The sequence below is a fragment of the Azolla caroliniana genome, unplaced genomic scaffold (genome assembly GCF_043228905.1).
Source record: "Azolla caroliniana isolate FFs.n. ecotype wild unplaced genomic scaffold, voAzoCaro1.0.p SCAF_20, whole genome shotgun sequence".
Taxonomy (NCBI): domain Eukaryota; kingdom Viridiplantae; phylum Streptophyta; class Polypodiopsida; order Salviniales; family Salviniaceae; genus Azolla; species Azolla caroliniana.
Genome location: NW_028230455.1, coordinates 934,416 through 951,562, shown reverse-complemented (window position 1 = coordinate 951,562; position 17,147 = coordinate 934,416).

Genomic DNA, 17,147 nt, shown 5'->3' with positions numbered 1-17,147 from the left:
TAACCCTAAGTTTCTGAAATGATAAAAACGAATCTAGTTTATTAAAACTGTTTTTTGACCAAATATTTATAGGACTTCAATTTGTTGGATACTTTTTAACCTCTGCTAATGAAACTCTCGAAGAACGTGACATTATAAACGGGACTTGAATAGATTTCTCTTTTAGATCGTGAGTACTGGTTGCAATAACATGGTATGCGCATGCCGAGAGTTGAACTCGGGTTTATTCCTTGGAAGGCAATTACCCTAACCGTTAGACTACAAGCGCAATTTCAACTTGATTCTAATGGAAGTTTATCAAAAACATAAAATACACAAAATAAATTTATTGTTGTGTAGTCGCATATAAATGTGAGTCTCTTAAAACATAAAAAGGAATCTAGTTTCTAAAACCCGTTGGACTACAAGCGCAATTATCCTAACCGTTGGACTACAAGCGCAATTTCCATCTACTTCCAGTAGAAGCTTATTAGAAACTTGAAATAGGGAAGATAAAATTATTGTAGGGTGGTCGCATAATTATGGGAGTCCTATAGCTGTGTGAATAAAAACTGAACATTACTTTCTTCTCGCATACAAATGAAAGAAATCCATAAAACCAAGCTATGTAAGCTAATCAATAGATTAATTCATTTTTATCTCGTGTTCTTACAATCTAATTATGAAAGTAATTCAATTACGATATATTCTCGAATCTATCGAATACATTTTGTTTATCCAATTCGAGTACCGCTCTAAAGGACATTGGTTGTGCTTGCGGAATATTGAAATGTTGGTGATTGCTTTCAAGAAAAATATCCTAATTGTACGGCTAAAGCCGCACAAATATCTCATATCAAACCCGACTGCTTAATGTTTTCTATGTTTTGACTACAAGCAATTTCAACCTTATTCTAATGGAAGTTTATCAAAAACATAAAATACAGAAGATAAATTTATTGGTTAGTAGTCCCATATAAATTTGAGTCTCTTATAAGATAAAAACGAATCTAGTTTCTAAAAACGGTTTTTGGGCCACATATTTATGGGACTTCAATTTGTTGGAGACATTTTAACCTCTTCTATTGAAACTATGGATGAACGTAACGAAACACTCATAGAACATAACATTATGAAAGCGACTTGAATAGATTTCTCTTTTAGATCGTGAGTAATGGTTGAATAACATGGTATGCGCTTGGTTAGAATTGAACTCGGGTCTATTGCTTGGAAGCCAAATATCATAACCATTGGACTACAAGCACAATTTCCATCTACTTCCAGTGGAAGCTTATCAGAAACTTAAAATACGCAAGATAATATTATTGTTGAGTAATCGCATAATTATGGGAGTCCTATACTTGTGCAAATAAAGGGTGAACAATACTTTCTTCTCGCAAACAAATGAAAGAATACCACAAAAACAACATATGTAAGCTAATCATCAGATTAATTCAATTTGATCTCCTGTTCTTACAATCTACTTATGAAAGTGATTGAATAATTTTATATTCTTGAATCTATCGAATACGTTTTGTTTATCCAATTCGAGTACCGCTCTACAGGACATAGTTTGCGCGTGCGGAATATTGAAACGTTGGTGATTCCTTTCAAGAAAAATATTCTAATTGTACGGGTAAAGCCGCACAAATATCTCATATCAAACTTGAGTCCTGAATGTTTTCTATGTTTTATGTGAGCGACCAAAACGTTGTCGTAGTGTATTTCGTACACTACGTGAAAAAGTAAAAATAATATAAACGATTTAATTACATATAAATAAATAAAATAAGAATATCAAAGTATTTATCACGTGCATAGGGCAAGATTCAAACCTTGTACCTCCACGTAGCCAAACCTCAACTTTACCATTATGCTACCTTATCTTTAATGCTCTATAAATAGATTTAATAACTATAAGTGCTTTATTTGCGCCTACCTTTATTAAAAGGTAAACCATGCATTTTTAGAGTGCGTGAATATTTTATAGAAAAACGCAAGCAACTAAAAAGTGACTCATGCACATCTAGCGTGCATGAGCACTATATTTAGCAAATAAAAGCAAGGATTAGAAAAGCATCACATGCACATTTAGTGTGCATGAACATATTAGAAAAAAAGCATGTAGCTATGCTTAGTCTCTCCCATCACTACATAAGGATGGGGAGCACAATGTAATAGGTGTGTGAAATATTTGGGAAATTGGATATATTTCCTAAAACACCAATTAACAAACTATACTCGTGGGATTCACGAGATTTCTATATCTTTCTCTATCAATCTAAATACATATTCTTACATAAATATTAATCAATAAAATACATTATACTTGTGGGATTCACAAGTTTCTAATAATCTACTCATAATTATAATAGTCTCAAATTCTTCCTCCTCCTAGTCCAAAACCCCGGTGGTTCCCACCCGACTCACGCAAACGATCCGGAGCCGAAAGGCACGACACAGTTGGTGAACCCGACGTGAAGGCGGGTGGCAAGGAGATGGAGAATCAACAAGAGGCAATGAGCATAACGATGATGATGATGTTCGAGCGGATGCTACAAGAACAACGAGTGATGTCGGAGATCACGGGGGCAGTAAAGCGGCTCGTACAACGAAACGGACAATTCAACGGAAACGATGTGTCACGCTATCTACGTGACTACAAGGCGGAGATGATACGATGTGGGATACCGGAAGGATTGCAAGTGACATCCTTCAATCGGGTGGCCACGGATGAGCTACAAGAGAGAATCCACAAGATACGGCAACAAAACTCGACATGGGGGTCATTCGAAGAAGCTTTACGAGAGGCATATGATTACAAGAGATCGAAGGGAAAAGATCGGCGAGAATTCGACGAATGGGTGGCATCGGAGAAGACCCACCGAAGTGCAACACAAGCATTCCTAGAGTTCGAGAATCGTTTTGCTCGACTCTTGGAGCGAGAACAACGGTTGGTGGGGGAGGATAAAGTCCTAATGTTCGTAAAATCGATCGATCGAAAAGAAAGGATGGACATCGGGATCGAACTCGAAGACGATGAAGGTACGAATGGTCTTACCGAAGATTGGGCCAAAGTCCAAAGGGTATGCCGGAGACATGATGAGAGGAAGATGAGAATCTTGTCAACGACATGGCCAATGAAGGATGGTCGATTGAAGACAAATGATGGAGCCGATATGAAGGCCGAAATACAACATGATGGTGCGACGGAAGAGGGTGTAAAACAAGCTACCCTCTTGTCTTGCGAAAGAACAACGACGAAGGATAAGGCCGATAACCCAAGTGTAGAAGAAGATTTCAGAATACAAGTGTCTGAAACATCGGGTGAAAAAGGGGTAAGCATAATTGATGCAATGAAAGAGAGCACAGAGGACTTGATTGAGGAGGTCACCACGAAAGATGACATCGAATTGAAGGTGGCTATGGACGAATCAACGACGGATGGCCATATCGAGACTTCCCCACCACTAATTCCAGAGACTCCGGCGGTTGCGTTCGAAAGGCAACGTGAGACCGAAGAGACGGAAGGTGGCGGAGAGAAAACAAAGGTCGAAGTCGATGCATACGACAGAGAGATAGCCGAGAATATGGCTATGGGTGAAACAATGGAGGATGATAATACTGAGGATTCCTGCCCACTAATCCTAGAGACTTCGGCGGTTGTGTCTGAGAACCAACGTGAGACCGGAGAGACGGGAGGTGGCAGCAAGAAAGGTAAAGTCGGAAGCCGGTTTGGATGGAAGGTGATCCGGACGGGATTCCGATCCGAAAGAAAGCCGAACCGGGTAAAAGAGGATTCGACCAAAAGTCGACCCGAAAGAAAGCCGAACCGAAAGGAAGAGAATTCGGCCGAAAGACGATACAAACGAAAGCCGAACCAGGCAAATGAGGATTCAGCCGAAAGACGACCCAAAAGAAAGCCGACCCGAAAAGGGGTCGACTCGGCCAAAACCGATCGACTGAGTCTGACTTGGCCGAACGCGAATATGGATGGAAGCCGACCTAGCCGAAAGCCGATCGGACGAAACCGATCCGAAAAGAAGCTAATCCGACTCAACCGGAGGTTGGACCGGTCGAGGCTGGTGAAAACGAGGAAAAGAAAGCCAACCAAAACCGAAACCGATAGATCGAAACCGGGCCGGAAGGAGACCGACTCAATCGAAACCGAACAACCGATTCCGATTCAGCCGAGTACGAATCCGATCGGAAGCCGATCAAACCGAAAGTCGATCGGACGAGAGCGATTCGGAAAAAAGTCAAGGTTGATGAAGACAAGAAAGAGGTCAGTAAAAGACACTACCACGAATGACAAGGGCCAAGAATATGACGAGAGAGAACAAAGAATATGGTGGATCGGATGGCGACAATGGTTCGGGTGGAAAGAATGGGTCTACTCAAAATGGAGAGACAAAGTTGACATAGCGGGACAAACGGAGGATGAAGGGGAGACAACAAGCATCGGCAACTTCGGCACATACCGGAGGATGTGCGGGTTCGGAGGGGGCGAGTGTCGTAGTGTATTTCGTACACTACGTGAAAAAGTAAAAATAATATAAACGATTTAATTACATATAAATAAATAAAATAAGAATATCAAAGTATTTATCACGTGCATAGGGCAAGATTCAAACCTTGTACCTCCACGTAGCCAAACCTCAACTTTACCATTATGCTACCTTATCTTTAGTGCTCTATAAATAGATTTAATAACTATAAGTGCTTTATTTGCGCCTACCTTTATTAAAAGGTAAACCATGCATTTTTAGAGTGCGTGAATATTTTATAGAAAAACGCAAGCAACTAAAAAGTGACTCATGCACATCTAGCGTGCATGAGCACTATATTTAGCAAATAAAAGCAAGGATTAGAAAAGCATCACATGCACATTTAGTGTGCATGAACATATTAGAAAAAAAGCATGTAGCTATGCTTAGTCTCTCCCATCACTACATAAGGATGGGGAGCACAATGTAATAGGTGTGTGAAATATTTGGGAAATTGGATATATTTCCTAAAACACCAATTAACAAACTATACTCGTGGGATTCACGAGATTTCTATATCTTTCTCTATCAATCTAAATACATATTCTTACATAAATATTAATCAATAAAATACATTATACTTGTGGGATTCACAAGTTTCTAATAATCTACTCATAATTATAATAGTCTCAAATTCTTCCTCCTCCTAGTCCAAAACCCCGGTGGTTCCCACCCGACTCACGCAAACGATCCGGAGCCGAAAGGCACGACAACGTGAGGCCAAGTTTCTGATAAGATAAAAACGAATCACATTTATTAAAATTGTCTTTGGACGAAATATTTATAGCACTTCAATTTTTGGAGAATTTTTAACCTTTGCTAATGAAACTCTCGAAGAACGTGACATTATGAACGGGAGTTGAATAGATTTCTCTTTTAGATTGTGAGTACTGGTTGCAATAACATGGTATGCGCCTGCCGAGAGTTGAACTCAAGGCTATTGCTTGGAAGGCAATTATCCTAACTATTGAACTCCAAGCGCAATTTCAACCTGATTCTAATGGAAGTTTATCAAAAACAAAAAATACACAAGATAAACTTATTGTTGAGTAGTCGCATATAAATGTGAGTCTCTTATAAGATAAAAACGAATCTAGTTTCTAAAAACGGTTTTTGGGCCAAATATTTATGGGACATCAATTTGGTGGAGACATTTTAACCTCTTCTAATGAAACTCTCGAAGAACGTAACGAAACTCTCGAGAACGTAACATTATGAATGTGACTTGAATAGATTTCTCTTTTAGATGAGTACTGGTTGGAATAACATGGTATGCGCCTGCCGAGAGTTGAACTCGGGTATATTGCATGGAAGGCAATTATCCTAACCGTTGGACTACAAGCGCAATTTTAACTTGATTCTAATGGAAGTTTATCAAAAACTAAAAATACACAAGATAAAATTATTGTTGAGTAGTCGCATATAAATGTGAGTCTCTTATAAGATAAAAACGAATCTAGTTTCTAAAAACCGTTTTTGGGCCAAATATTTATGGGACTTCAATTTGTCGGAGACGTTTTAACCTTTTCTAATGAAACTCTCGAAGAACGTAACGAAGCTCTCGAAGAACGTAACATTATGAAAGGGACTTGAATAGATTTCTCTTTTAGATCGTGAGTACTGGTTGAATAACATGGTATGCACTTGCCGAGAGTTGAACTCAGGTTTATTGCTTGGAAGACAATTATCCTAACCGTTGGACTACAAGCACAATTTCCATCTACTTCCAGTGGAAGCTTATTAGAAACTTAAAATACGCAAGATAAAATTATTGTTGAGTAGTCGCATAATTATGGGAGTCCCATACCTGTGTGAATAAAAACTGAACCTGACTTTCTTCTCGCATACAAATGAAAGAAATCCACAAAAACAACCTATGTAAGCTAATCATCAGATTAATTCAATTTGATCTCGTGTTCTTACAATCTACTTATGAAAGTCATTGAACAATTTTATATTCTCGAATCTATCGAATACATTTTGTTTATCCAATTCGTGTACCGCTCTAAAGGACATAGCTTGCGCTTGCGGAATATTGAAACGTTGGTTATTGCTTTCAAAAAAAATATCGTAAATGTAGGGCTAAAGCCGTACAAATATCTCTTATCAAACCTGAGTCCTTAATGTTTTCTATGATCTATGTGAGCGACCAAAAGTTGACCCTAAGTTTCTTATAAGATAAAATCTAATCTAGTTTATTAAAACTGTTTTTGGACCAAATATTTATAGGACTTCAATTTGTTGGAGAGTTTTTAACCTCTGCTAATGAAACTCTCGAAGACCATGACATTATCAAAGGGACTTGAATAGATTTTTCTTTTAGATTGTGAGTACTGGTTAAAATAAGATGGTATGCGCTTGCCGAGAGGTGAACTCGGGTCTATTGCTTGGAAGGCAATTATCCTAACAATTGAACTACAAGCGCCATTTCCAGTTGGTTACAATGGAAGTTCATTGAAAACAAAAAATATATAAGATAAAATTATTATGGAGTAGTCGCATATAAATGTGTGTTTTATACCTGTGCGAATAAATACTGAGCCTTTTCTGTTATTAACCGTTCCGTTGTAGCAAGGAGTGCATGCGACTTTGTGAGATAGTAGATAATGTAATAGTAAAAGAAGAGATTCTAAGCGCGCACACACACACACACACACAGACTCAAGAAGTTTTCATTAAAATGAAAGGAAAGACCTTATGCAGCAAACTAGTTTCGCTCGCTTAGAGCTCATCAGTGCAAAAGGTCATGGAAATACAAATGGTGGTTTATATAGGATGTTGAGAATGGGGAAGGGAGGAGAAAGAGGGAAAGTATAATCATAGTGAGTGGGGTGTAATAAGAGTGTAAATAGACGGAAGGCTATAAGGATTTAAGGTGGAAGATCTTGATGATAGGGGGGGTGGTGATAAAGGGGGAAATGAGTTGGTGATAGGAAGATTGATGTCATGATATGGCAAGACTCGAAGCCATGACCTTATGCTACATGGGTCGAGCTCTTGACCATTAGACTATACGTTGTAATACGTAGAATATTATTTTCATTTATGTTTTATTATAGAAAATCTATGTATATTCTAGATTTCTCTAGAACATTCTAGAAACTTCAGGAGTATTCCTTAGAACACTATAAAAGGAGGCACAATGCATTATTTCGAACCAAATCGTTTCAATGCCAGTCTTAAGCCTCCTAGCTACTGTACATTTTCTTCACATAATATATATCTTTTCTTATCATCACTCTCTCTCTCTCACTCACTCTCCCTCTCTCTCACTCACTCTTTCCTTCTCTCGAGAGTTCTTCAACTCTCTTAGTACTAATACTTCTTTTAGTACTAATTCCTTCTTTTACTTTCTTCTCTCATACAACTGAAACAAGTCCACAATAACAACTTGTTTAAGCTAAACATCATATTAATTCAATTAGATCTCGTGTTATTACAATCTAGTTATGAAACTCCTCCAGCAATTCTGTATTCTCGTATCTAATCGAATAGATTTTGTTTATCCAATTGAAGTACCGCTCTAAAGGACATAACGTACGCTTGCAGAATATTACAACGTGGGCTATTACTTTCAAAAAAAATATCCTTATTGTAGGGCTAACATGGTATGCGCTTGCCGAGAATTGAAGTCGGGTCTATTGTTTGCAATTATCCTAACCGTTGGACTACAAGTGCAATTTGAACATACATATAATCGAAATTTGTCAAAAATAAAAAATATACAAGATAAAATTATTGTTGAGTAATGGCATATCTATGTGAGTCCTTCACGTTTACCAAATGTTACATGAGCGCACGAATACTGACCGTTACTTTCTTTTAGCATAATAATGAAGCAAGCCTACAAAAACAATTTGTTTGAGCTAAACATCAGATTAATTCAATTATCCTAACCATTGGACTACAAGCAAAATTTAAACATGCTTCCAAGGGAAGTTTATCAAAAACAAAAAATATATGAGATAAAATTATTGTTGAGTAGCTGCATATAAATGTGACTCCTATACCTAAGCGACCAAATAGTGAGCCTTACTTTCTTCTTGCATACAAATGAAACAAGTCCACAAAATTAGTTTGTTTGAGCTAAGCATCAGACTAATTCAAATTGTTCTCGTGTTCTTACAATCTAGTTATCAAACTCATGTAGCAATTTTATATTCTCAAATCGAATCGAATAGATGTTGTTTATCCAATTGAAGTACCACTCTACAGGACATATCGTGCCCTTGTGGATTGTTGAAATGTGGGCTATTGCTTTCAAGAAAAATATCCTAATTTTAGGGCTAAACACGCACAAATATCTCATATCAAACCTGAGTACTTAATCTTCACCATGTTTTACGTGAGCGGGCAAAAGGTGACCCTAACTTTCTTATAAGATAAAAACGAAACTAGTTTAGACAAAACGTTTTTTGACCAAATATTTATAGGAATTCAATTAGTTGGAGAGTTTTTAGACTCTCCTAATGAAACTCTCGAAGAACTTTACATTGTCGAAGGGACTTGAATAGATTTCTCTTTTATATCATGAGTAATTTTTGAAATAACATGGTGTGCGCTTGCGGAGTGTTGAACTCGGGTCTATTTCTTGGAAGGTAGTTATCCTATCTGTTGGACTATAAGCGCAATTTGACCCTGCCTCGAATGGAAATTTATCAAAAACAAAAAATATCCTAATTGTAGGGCTAACATGGTATCCGCGTGCCGAGAGTTGAACTCGGGTCTATTGCTTGTAAGGCAATTATCCTAATCGTTGGACTACAAGAGCAATTTGAACCTACATTCGATCGAAGTTTATCAAAAACAAAAAAATATACAAGATAAAATTATTTTTGAGTAGTTGCATATTAATGTGAGTCCTTAACCTTTACCAATTGTTACATGAGTGAACGAATATTGAGTGTTACTTTCTTCTAGCATACAAATGAAGCAAGCCTACAAAAATAGCTTGTTTGAGCTAAACATCATATTAATTCAATTTGTTCCCATATTCTTACAATCTACTTACCAAACTCATCGACCAATGTCATATTGTCGAATCGAATCGGATAGACTTCTTTATCCAATGCAAGTACTGCTCTAAGGCACATAGCGTGCACTTGCGGAATGTTGAAATGTGGTCTATTGCATTCAAGAAAAATATCCTAATTGTAGGGCAATAGGCACACAAATATCTCATATTAAGCTAAGTCCATAATGTGTACCATTTTTTATGTCAGCGAGCAAAAGGTGACCCTTACATGATAAAAACGAAACTAGTTTAGAGAAACAGTTTTTTGACTAAATATTTATAGGAATTCAATTTGTTGGATAGTTTTTAGACTCTGCTAATAAAACCCTCGAAGAACGTGAGAATGTCGAAGGGACTTGAATAGATTTCTCTTTTAGATCGTTAGTAGTGGTTGAAATAATATGGTATGCGCTTGCCAAGAGTTGAACTCGGGTCTATTGCTTGGAAAGCAATTATCCTAACCGTTGGACTACAAGCGCAATTTGACCCTACTTCGAATGGGAAGTTTATCAATAACAAAAAAGTTACAACATTAAATTATTGTTGACTAAATATTTATAGGAATTCAATTTGTTGTAGAGTTCTTAAACCTTGCTTATGAAACTCTTGAAGAACGTGCCATTGTCGAAGGGACTTGACTAGATTTCTCTTTTAGATTGTAAGTAGTGATTGAAATAACATGGTATGCGCTTGCCAAGAGTTGAACTTGGGTCCATTGCTTGGAAGGCAATTACCCTAACCGTTGGACTACAAGCGCAATTTGAACCTACATTCAATCGATCTTTACCAAAAATAAAAAATTTACCAGATAAAATTATTTCTGAGTAGTTGCATATGAATGTCAGTCCTTAACCTTTACCAATTGTGACCTGAGCGAACAAATACTGAGTCTTACTTTCTTCTAGCATACAAATGAAACAAGTCCAACAAAACAGCTTCTTTTAGCTAAACATCAAATTAATTCAATGTGTTCTCGTGTTCTTACAATCTAGTTATGAAACTCATCCACCAAATTTCTATTCTCGAATCGAATCGAATAGATTTTGTTTATCCAATTGAAGTACCGCTCTAAAGGACATAGCATGTGCTTGCAGAATTTTATAATGTAGTTATGAAAGTTATTGAACAATTTTATATTCTCGAATCTATGAAATACATTTTGTTTATCCAATTTGAGTACCACTCTATAGCCCATAGCTTGAGATTGCGGAATATTGAAACGTTAGTTATTGCTTTCAACAAAAATATCCTAATTGTACAGCTAAAGCCACACAAATATCTCATATCAAACCTGAGTCCTTAATATTTTCTATGTTCTATGTCAGCAACCAAAAGGTAACCCTAAGTTTCCTATAAGATGAAAACGAATCTAGTTTATTAAAACAGTTTTTGGAGAAAATATTTATAGGACTTCAATTTGTTGGAGACTCTGTAACCTCTGCTAATGAAACCCACGAAGAACGTAACATTATCAAAGGGACTTGAATAGAATTCCCTTTTAGATCGTGTGTAAGATGGTATGCGCTTCTAGAGAGTTGAACTCGGGTCTATTGCTTGGAAGGCAATTATCCTAACCATTGGACTACAAGTGCCATTTCCAGTTGCTTCCAATGGAAGTTTGTCAAAAACAAAAAATAGACAAGATAAAATTATTGCTTGAAATAACATGGTATGCGCTTGCCGAGAGTTGAACTCGGGTCTATTGCTTGGACCCTAACCATTGGACTACAAGCGCAATTTGAACCTACATTCAATCGATGTTTACCAAAAATAAAAAATTTACAAGATAAAATTATTTCTCAGTAGTTGCATATGAATGTCATTCCTTAACCTTTACCAATTGTGACCTGAGCGAACAAATACTGAGTCTTACTTTCTTCTAGCATACAAATGAAACAAGTCCAACAAAACAGCTTCTTTCAGCTAAACATCAAATTAATTCAATGTGTTCTCGTGTTCTTACAATCTAGTTATGAAACTCATCCACCAATTTTATATTCTCGAATCAAATCGAATAGATTTTGTTTATCCAATTGAAGTACCGCTCTAAAGGACATAGTGTGTGCTTGCGGAATGTTGAAATGTAGGCTATTGATTTATAGAAAAATATCCTAATTGTAGGGCTAAAGGCGCACATATATGTCATATCAAACCTGAGCCCTTAATCTTTACCATGTTTTCTGTGAGTGAGCAAAAGGCGACCCTAACCTTCTTATAAGATAAAACCGAAAGTAGTTTTGAGAAACTGTTTTTTGACCAAATATTTATAGGAATTCAATTTGCTGGAGAGTTGCTTTCAAGAAAAATATCCTAAAATTTGGGCTACAGGCACACAAATATTTGATATGAACCTGAGTTCTTAATCTTTACCTTTTTTTATGTGAGTGAACAAAGGGTTACTTAACATTCTTATAAGATAAAAATGAAATTGGTTTTGAGAAACCGAAAGGGTGACCAAATATTTATAGGAATTCATTTTGTTGGAGAGTTTTGATACTCTGCTAATGAAACTGTTGAGTAACGTGACATTATCGAAGGGAATTGAATATATTTCTCTTTTCAATAGTAAGTAATGGTTGAAATAACATGGTGTGTTCTTGCCGTGAGTTGAACTGGGGTGTATTGATTGGATGACAATTATCCTAACCGTTGAATTACAAGCACAATTTGAGCCTGCTTCCAATAAAATTTTATCACAAACAAAAAATATACAAGATAAAATTATTGTGGAGTAGATGCATACCAATGTGAGTCCTTAACCTTTACCAATTGTTACTTGCGCAAAGGAACAGTGAGCCTTACTTTCTTCTAGCATACAAATGAAACATGTCCACAAAAACAACTTCTTTGACTTAAACATAAGATTAACTCAATCTATTCCCGTGTTCTTGCAATCTAGCTATGAAACTCGTCCAACAATGTTATATTCTCGAATCAAATCGTATAGATTTTCTATGTCCAAATGAAGTACTGCTCTAAAGCACATAGCGTGCGTTTGCGGAATGTTCAAACGTGGTCTATTGCTTTGAAGAAAAATATCCTAAAATTAGGCCTACAGGCGCACAAATATCTCATACGAGCTCAGTCCTTAATCTTTACCTTTTTCTATGAGAGCGAGAAAAGGGTGACCCAAACATTCTTATAAGATAAAAACGAAACTAGTTTAGAGAAACCGTTTTATGACAAAATATTTATAAGAATTCAATTTCTTGGAGAGTTTTTAAACTCTACTAATGAAACTCTCCAACAACGTGAAATTGTTGAAGGGAATCAAATAGATTTCTCTTTTCGATAGTAAGTAGTGGTTGAAAGAACATAGTGTGTAGTTGCCGAGAGTTGAACTAGAGTTTATTGCTTGGAAGGCAATTATCCAAACCGTTGGAATACAACCATAATTTGAGCCTACTTCCAATAGAATTTCATCACAAACAAAAAATATACAAGATAAAAGTATTGTGGAGTACTTGCATATCAATCTCAGTCCTTAACCTTTACCAATTGTTACCTGAGCGAACTAATAGTGAGCCTTACTTTCTTCTAGCATACAAATAAAACAAGTTCTTCAAAATAGCTTGTTTGAGCTAAACATCTGATTAATTCAATTTGTTCCCATGTTCTTAGAATCTAGTTATGAAACGTGGTCTATTGCTTTCAAGAAAAATATCCTAAATGTAGGGCTACAGCCTCACAAATATCTCATATCAACCTAAGTCCATAATCTTTAACATTTTTTATGTGAGCGAGCAAAAGGTGCCCATAACGTTCTTATAAGATACAAACGAAACTAGTTTATAGAAACGATTGTTTGACGAAAGATTTATCGGAATTCAATTTGTTGGAGACTTTTTACACTCCGTGTAAGGGAATTGTAAAGTTTTCACTTTTGCATCTTAAGTAGTGGTTATCTGAAGTAGTGGTGTAAATAACATGGTGTGTGCTTGCCGAGAGTTGAACTCGGGTCTATTGCATGGAAGGCAATTATCCTGACTGGTGGACTACAAGTGCAATCTGAGCCTACTTACAAGGGAATTTTATCACAAACAACAAATATACAAGATATAATTATTGTGGAACAGTTGCATATCAATGTGAATCCTGAACCTTTACCAATTGTTACCTGAGCGAACGAATAGTCAGCCTTACTTTCTTCTAGCATACAAATGAAACAAGTCCAAAAAACTGCTTGTTTGAGCTAAACATCAGATTAATTCAATTTGTTTGTGTGTTCTTACAATCTAGTTATTAAACTCGTCATGCAATGTCATATTCTTGAATCGAATCGTATATATATTTCTTGTCCAATTGAAGTACTACACTAAAGCATATAGCGTGGTCGAAGCCTACTCTATTGCAGAATGTTGAAGCCTGGTCTATTGCTTTCCAGAAAAATATCCTAACTGTAGAGATATAGGGGCATAGATATCTTATACGAACCTAGTCTATTGCTTTCCACAAAAAGCGCTTGCGGAATGTCGAAGCCTGGCCTATTGCTTTCTAGAGAAATATCCTAATTGTAGGGGTACAAGGGCATAGATATCTCATTTGAACCTGAGTCCTTAATCTTTACCATGTTTTATCTGAGCGAGCAAAAGTTGACCCTAACATACTTATAAGATAAAAATGAAACTAGTTTCGAGAAACCGTTTTTTGACCAAATATTTATAGGAATTCAATTTGTTGGAGAGTTTTTAGACGCTGTTACTGAAACTCTTGAACAATGTCACATTGTCAAAGGGAATTGAATGGATTTCTCTTTCTGATCGTAGGTTGTGGTTGAAATAACATGGTGTGCGCTTGTCGAGAGTCGAACTCGGGTTTATTGCTTGGAAGGCAATTATCCTAACCGTTAGACTACAAACGTAATTTGAGCCCACATCCAATGGAATTTCATCACAAACAAAAAATATACAAGATAAAAGTATTGTGGACTACTTGCATATCAATGTGAGTCCTTAACCGTTACCAATTGTTACCTAAGCGAACGAATAGTGAGCCCTACTGTATTCTAGCATACAAATGAAAAAGTCCACAAAAACAACTTGTTTGAGCTTCTTGAGAGATCAAGCTCAACTTACTTTAGTTAGTTAGTCAACCATGTAACTTCATAGTTACCTAGATAGAATCTAGTTAGAAGTGTTGACTATAACTCCTTAAATAGTACCTTGTACATAAGTGGGATATTCTAGATCCTCCACTCCCAAGTACATTTAATATAGGACTTACACGTTTGTACGTATATTATCCTCACACATGTGCACCCTTGCACATGAGATCTATATATACCTCATTGTAGGTATTTTTGTATTTGATGATGATGTTGATGCTAATCTAATATAGTTACTCATCCCCCATCTTGTGTTGTTCATAAGCGTATCTCGGTCTCTCTCTCTCTATCTCTCTCTCTCTCTCTCTTTCTCTCTCTCTCTCTCTTCTTTTCACACACATAAACACACACATATCACTTAATCTTCCGTCTATCAACTAATCACATAATTAGGTACTAATTAGCCCTTGCTTAATTAATCACCTAATTCTTAACATGGTATCAGAGCGTGTGGTTTACAAAATCCCCTAAGCCCACCCAACTCTGTGATTGTGTATTCGAGACGCTAACGACAAAATTCGGATATCGACTACCGTAGTGCCGCTACGTAGCACGTGTACATGATCGAAGGAAGAAAAGCAAAAGAAGAGAAGACACTACAATCAACATGACCACACAAATGCGTAGCTTGCTCCCTAGTGAAAAGCAAGACTGCAGCAATTATTCATCTTGGGAGTACAAGATGACCCAATACCTCGTTAGCCATGGGTATTGGAGCTACATCAACGGCGTTCAAGACAATTGACCCGACAACATCGGAGCAAGCGGCGAGTCAAGTCATGTATTGGTTGGCAACATGTGTCCACGACCACATGCTTAGCAACATTCCAGACACCAAGACGCCCAAAGATGCGTGGGAGAACTTAAAGAAAATGTTCGCCGCCAACACGACCTCCCGCAAGCTTCAACTCCGACAAGAGTTGAATAACATTCTACAAAAAGACATGTCCCTGTTGGACTAAACCGCCCAGATTAAGAGCATTTGCAACTCACTTGGCTCCATCAACATAAACATCGACGAAGACGAGATGGTCCAAGTATGGTTGGGCGGCCTCGCACAACAATTCGATCCATTCCAGACGACAATCTTGGCGAGAGAAAACCATTCTTCATTCTTTGAACTCCAATCAATGTTCTTCTTGAATTCGGAAGGACAAATGTTCTTCTCGAATTCGGACGGTGATCGAGGACGAGGTCGCGGCGGTAGAAGAGGTCAATTGAACCTATCACACGAAGCTAAACATCAGATTAATTCCATTTGATCTCATGTTCTTACAATCTAGTTATGAAACTCATCCAACAATTTTATATTCTCGAATAAACTTGAATAGATTTTGTTTATCCAATTGAAATACCGTTGTAAAGCACATAGGGTGCGCTTGCGAAATATTGAAACGTGGGTTATTGCTTTCAAGAAAAATAACCTAATTATACGGCAATAGCCGCACAAATATCTCATATAAAACCTGAGTCCTTAATCTTTTCCATGTTTTATGTGAGTGAGCAAAAGCTAACCCGAAGTTTCTTATAAAGATAAAAACGAATCTAGTTTATTGAAACCGTTTTTGGACCAAATATTTAGAGGAATTCAATTTGTTGGAGACTTGTTAACATCTGGTAATGAAACTCTCAAAGAACGTGACATTATCAAAGGGACTTGACGAGATTTCTCTCTTAGATCGTGAGTATTGGATGAAATAACATGGTATGGGCTTGCCGAGAGTTGAACTCGGGTGTGTGGCTTGGAAGGCAATTATCCTAACCGTTGGACTACAAGCAAAATTTAAACCTACTTCCAAGGGAAGTTTGTTAAAAATAAAAAATATACAAAATAAAATTATGGTTGAGTAGTCACATATAAATGTGACTCCTATACCTGTGTTCTTATAATCTAGTTATGAAACTTATCCAACAATTCTATATTCTCGTATCTAATCGAATAGATTTTGTTTATCCAATTGAAATACCGCTCTAAAGGATATAGCTTGCGCTTGCGGAATATTGAAACGTTGGTTATTGCTTTCAAGAAAAATATCTTAATTGTATGACTAAAGCTACACAAATATCTCATATCAAACTTGAGTCCTTAATGTTTTCTATGTTTTATGTGAGCGACCAAAAGGTGACCCTAAGTTTCTGATAAGATAAAAACGAATCTAATTTATTAAAACCGTTTTTGGACCAAATATTTATAGGACTTCAATTTGTTGGAGACTTTTTAACCTCTGCTAATGAAACTCTCGAAGAACGTGACATTATCAACGAGACTTGAATAGATTTCTCTTTTAGATCGTGAGTACTGGTTGCAATAAGGTGGTATCCGCCTGCAGAGAGTTGAACTCGGGTCTATTGCTTGGAAGGCAATTATCCTAACCGTTGGACTACAAGCACAATTTCAACCTGATTGTTGATTGGAAGTTTATCAAAAACAAAAAATACACAAGATAAAATTATTGTTGAGTAGTCGCATATAAATGTGAGTGCTATACCTGAGCGAATAAAT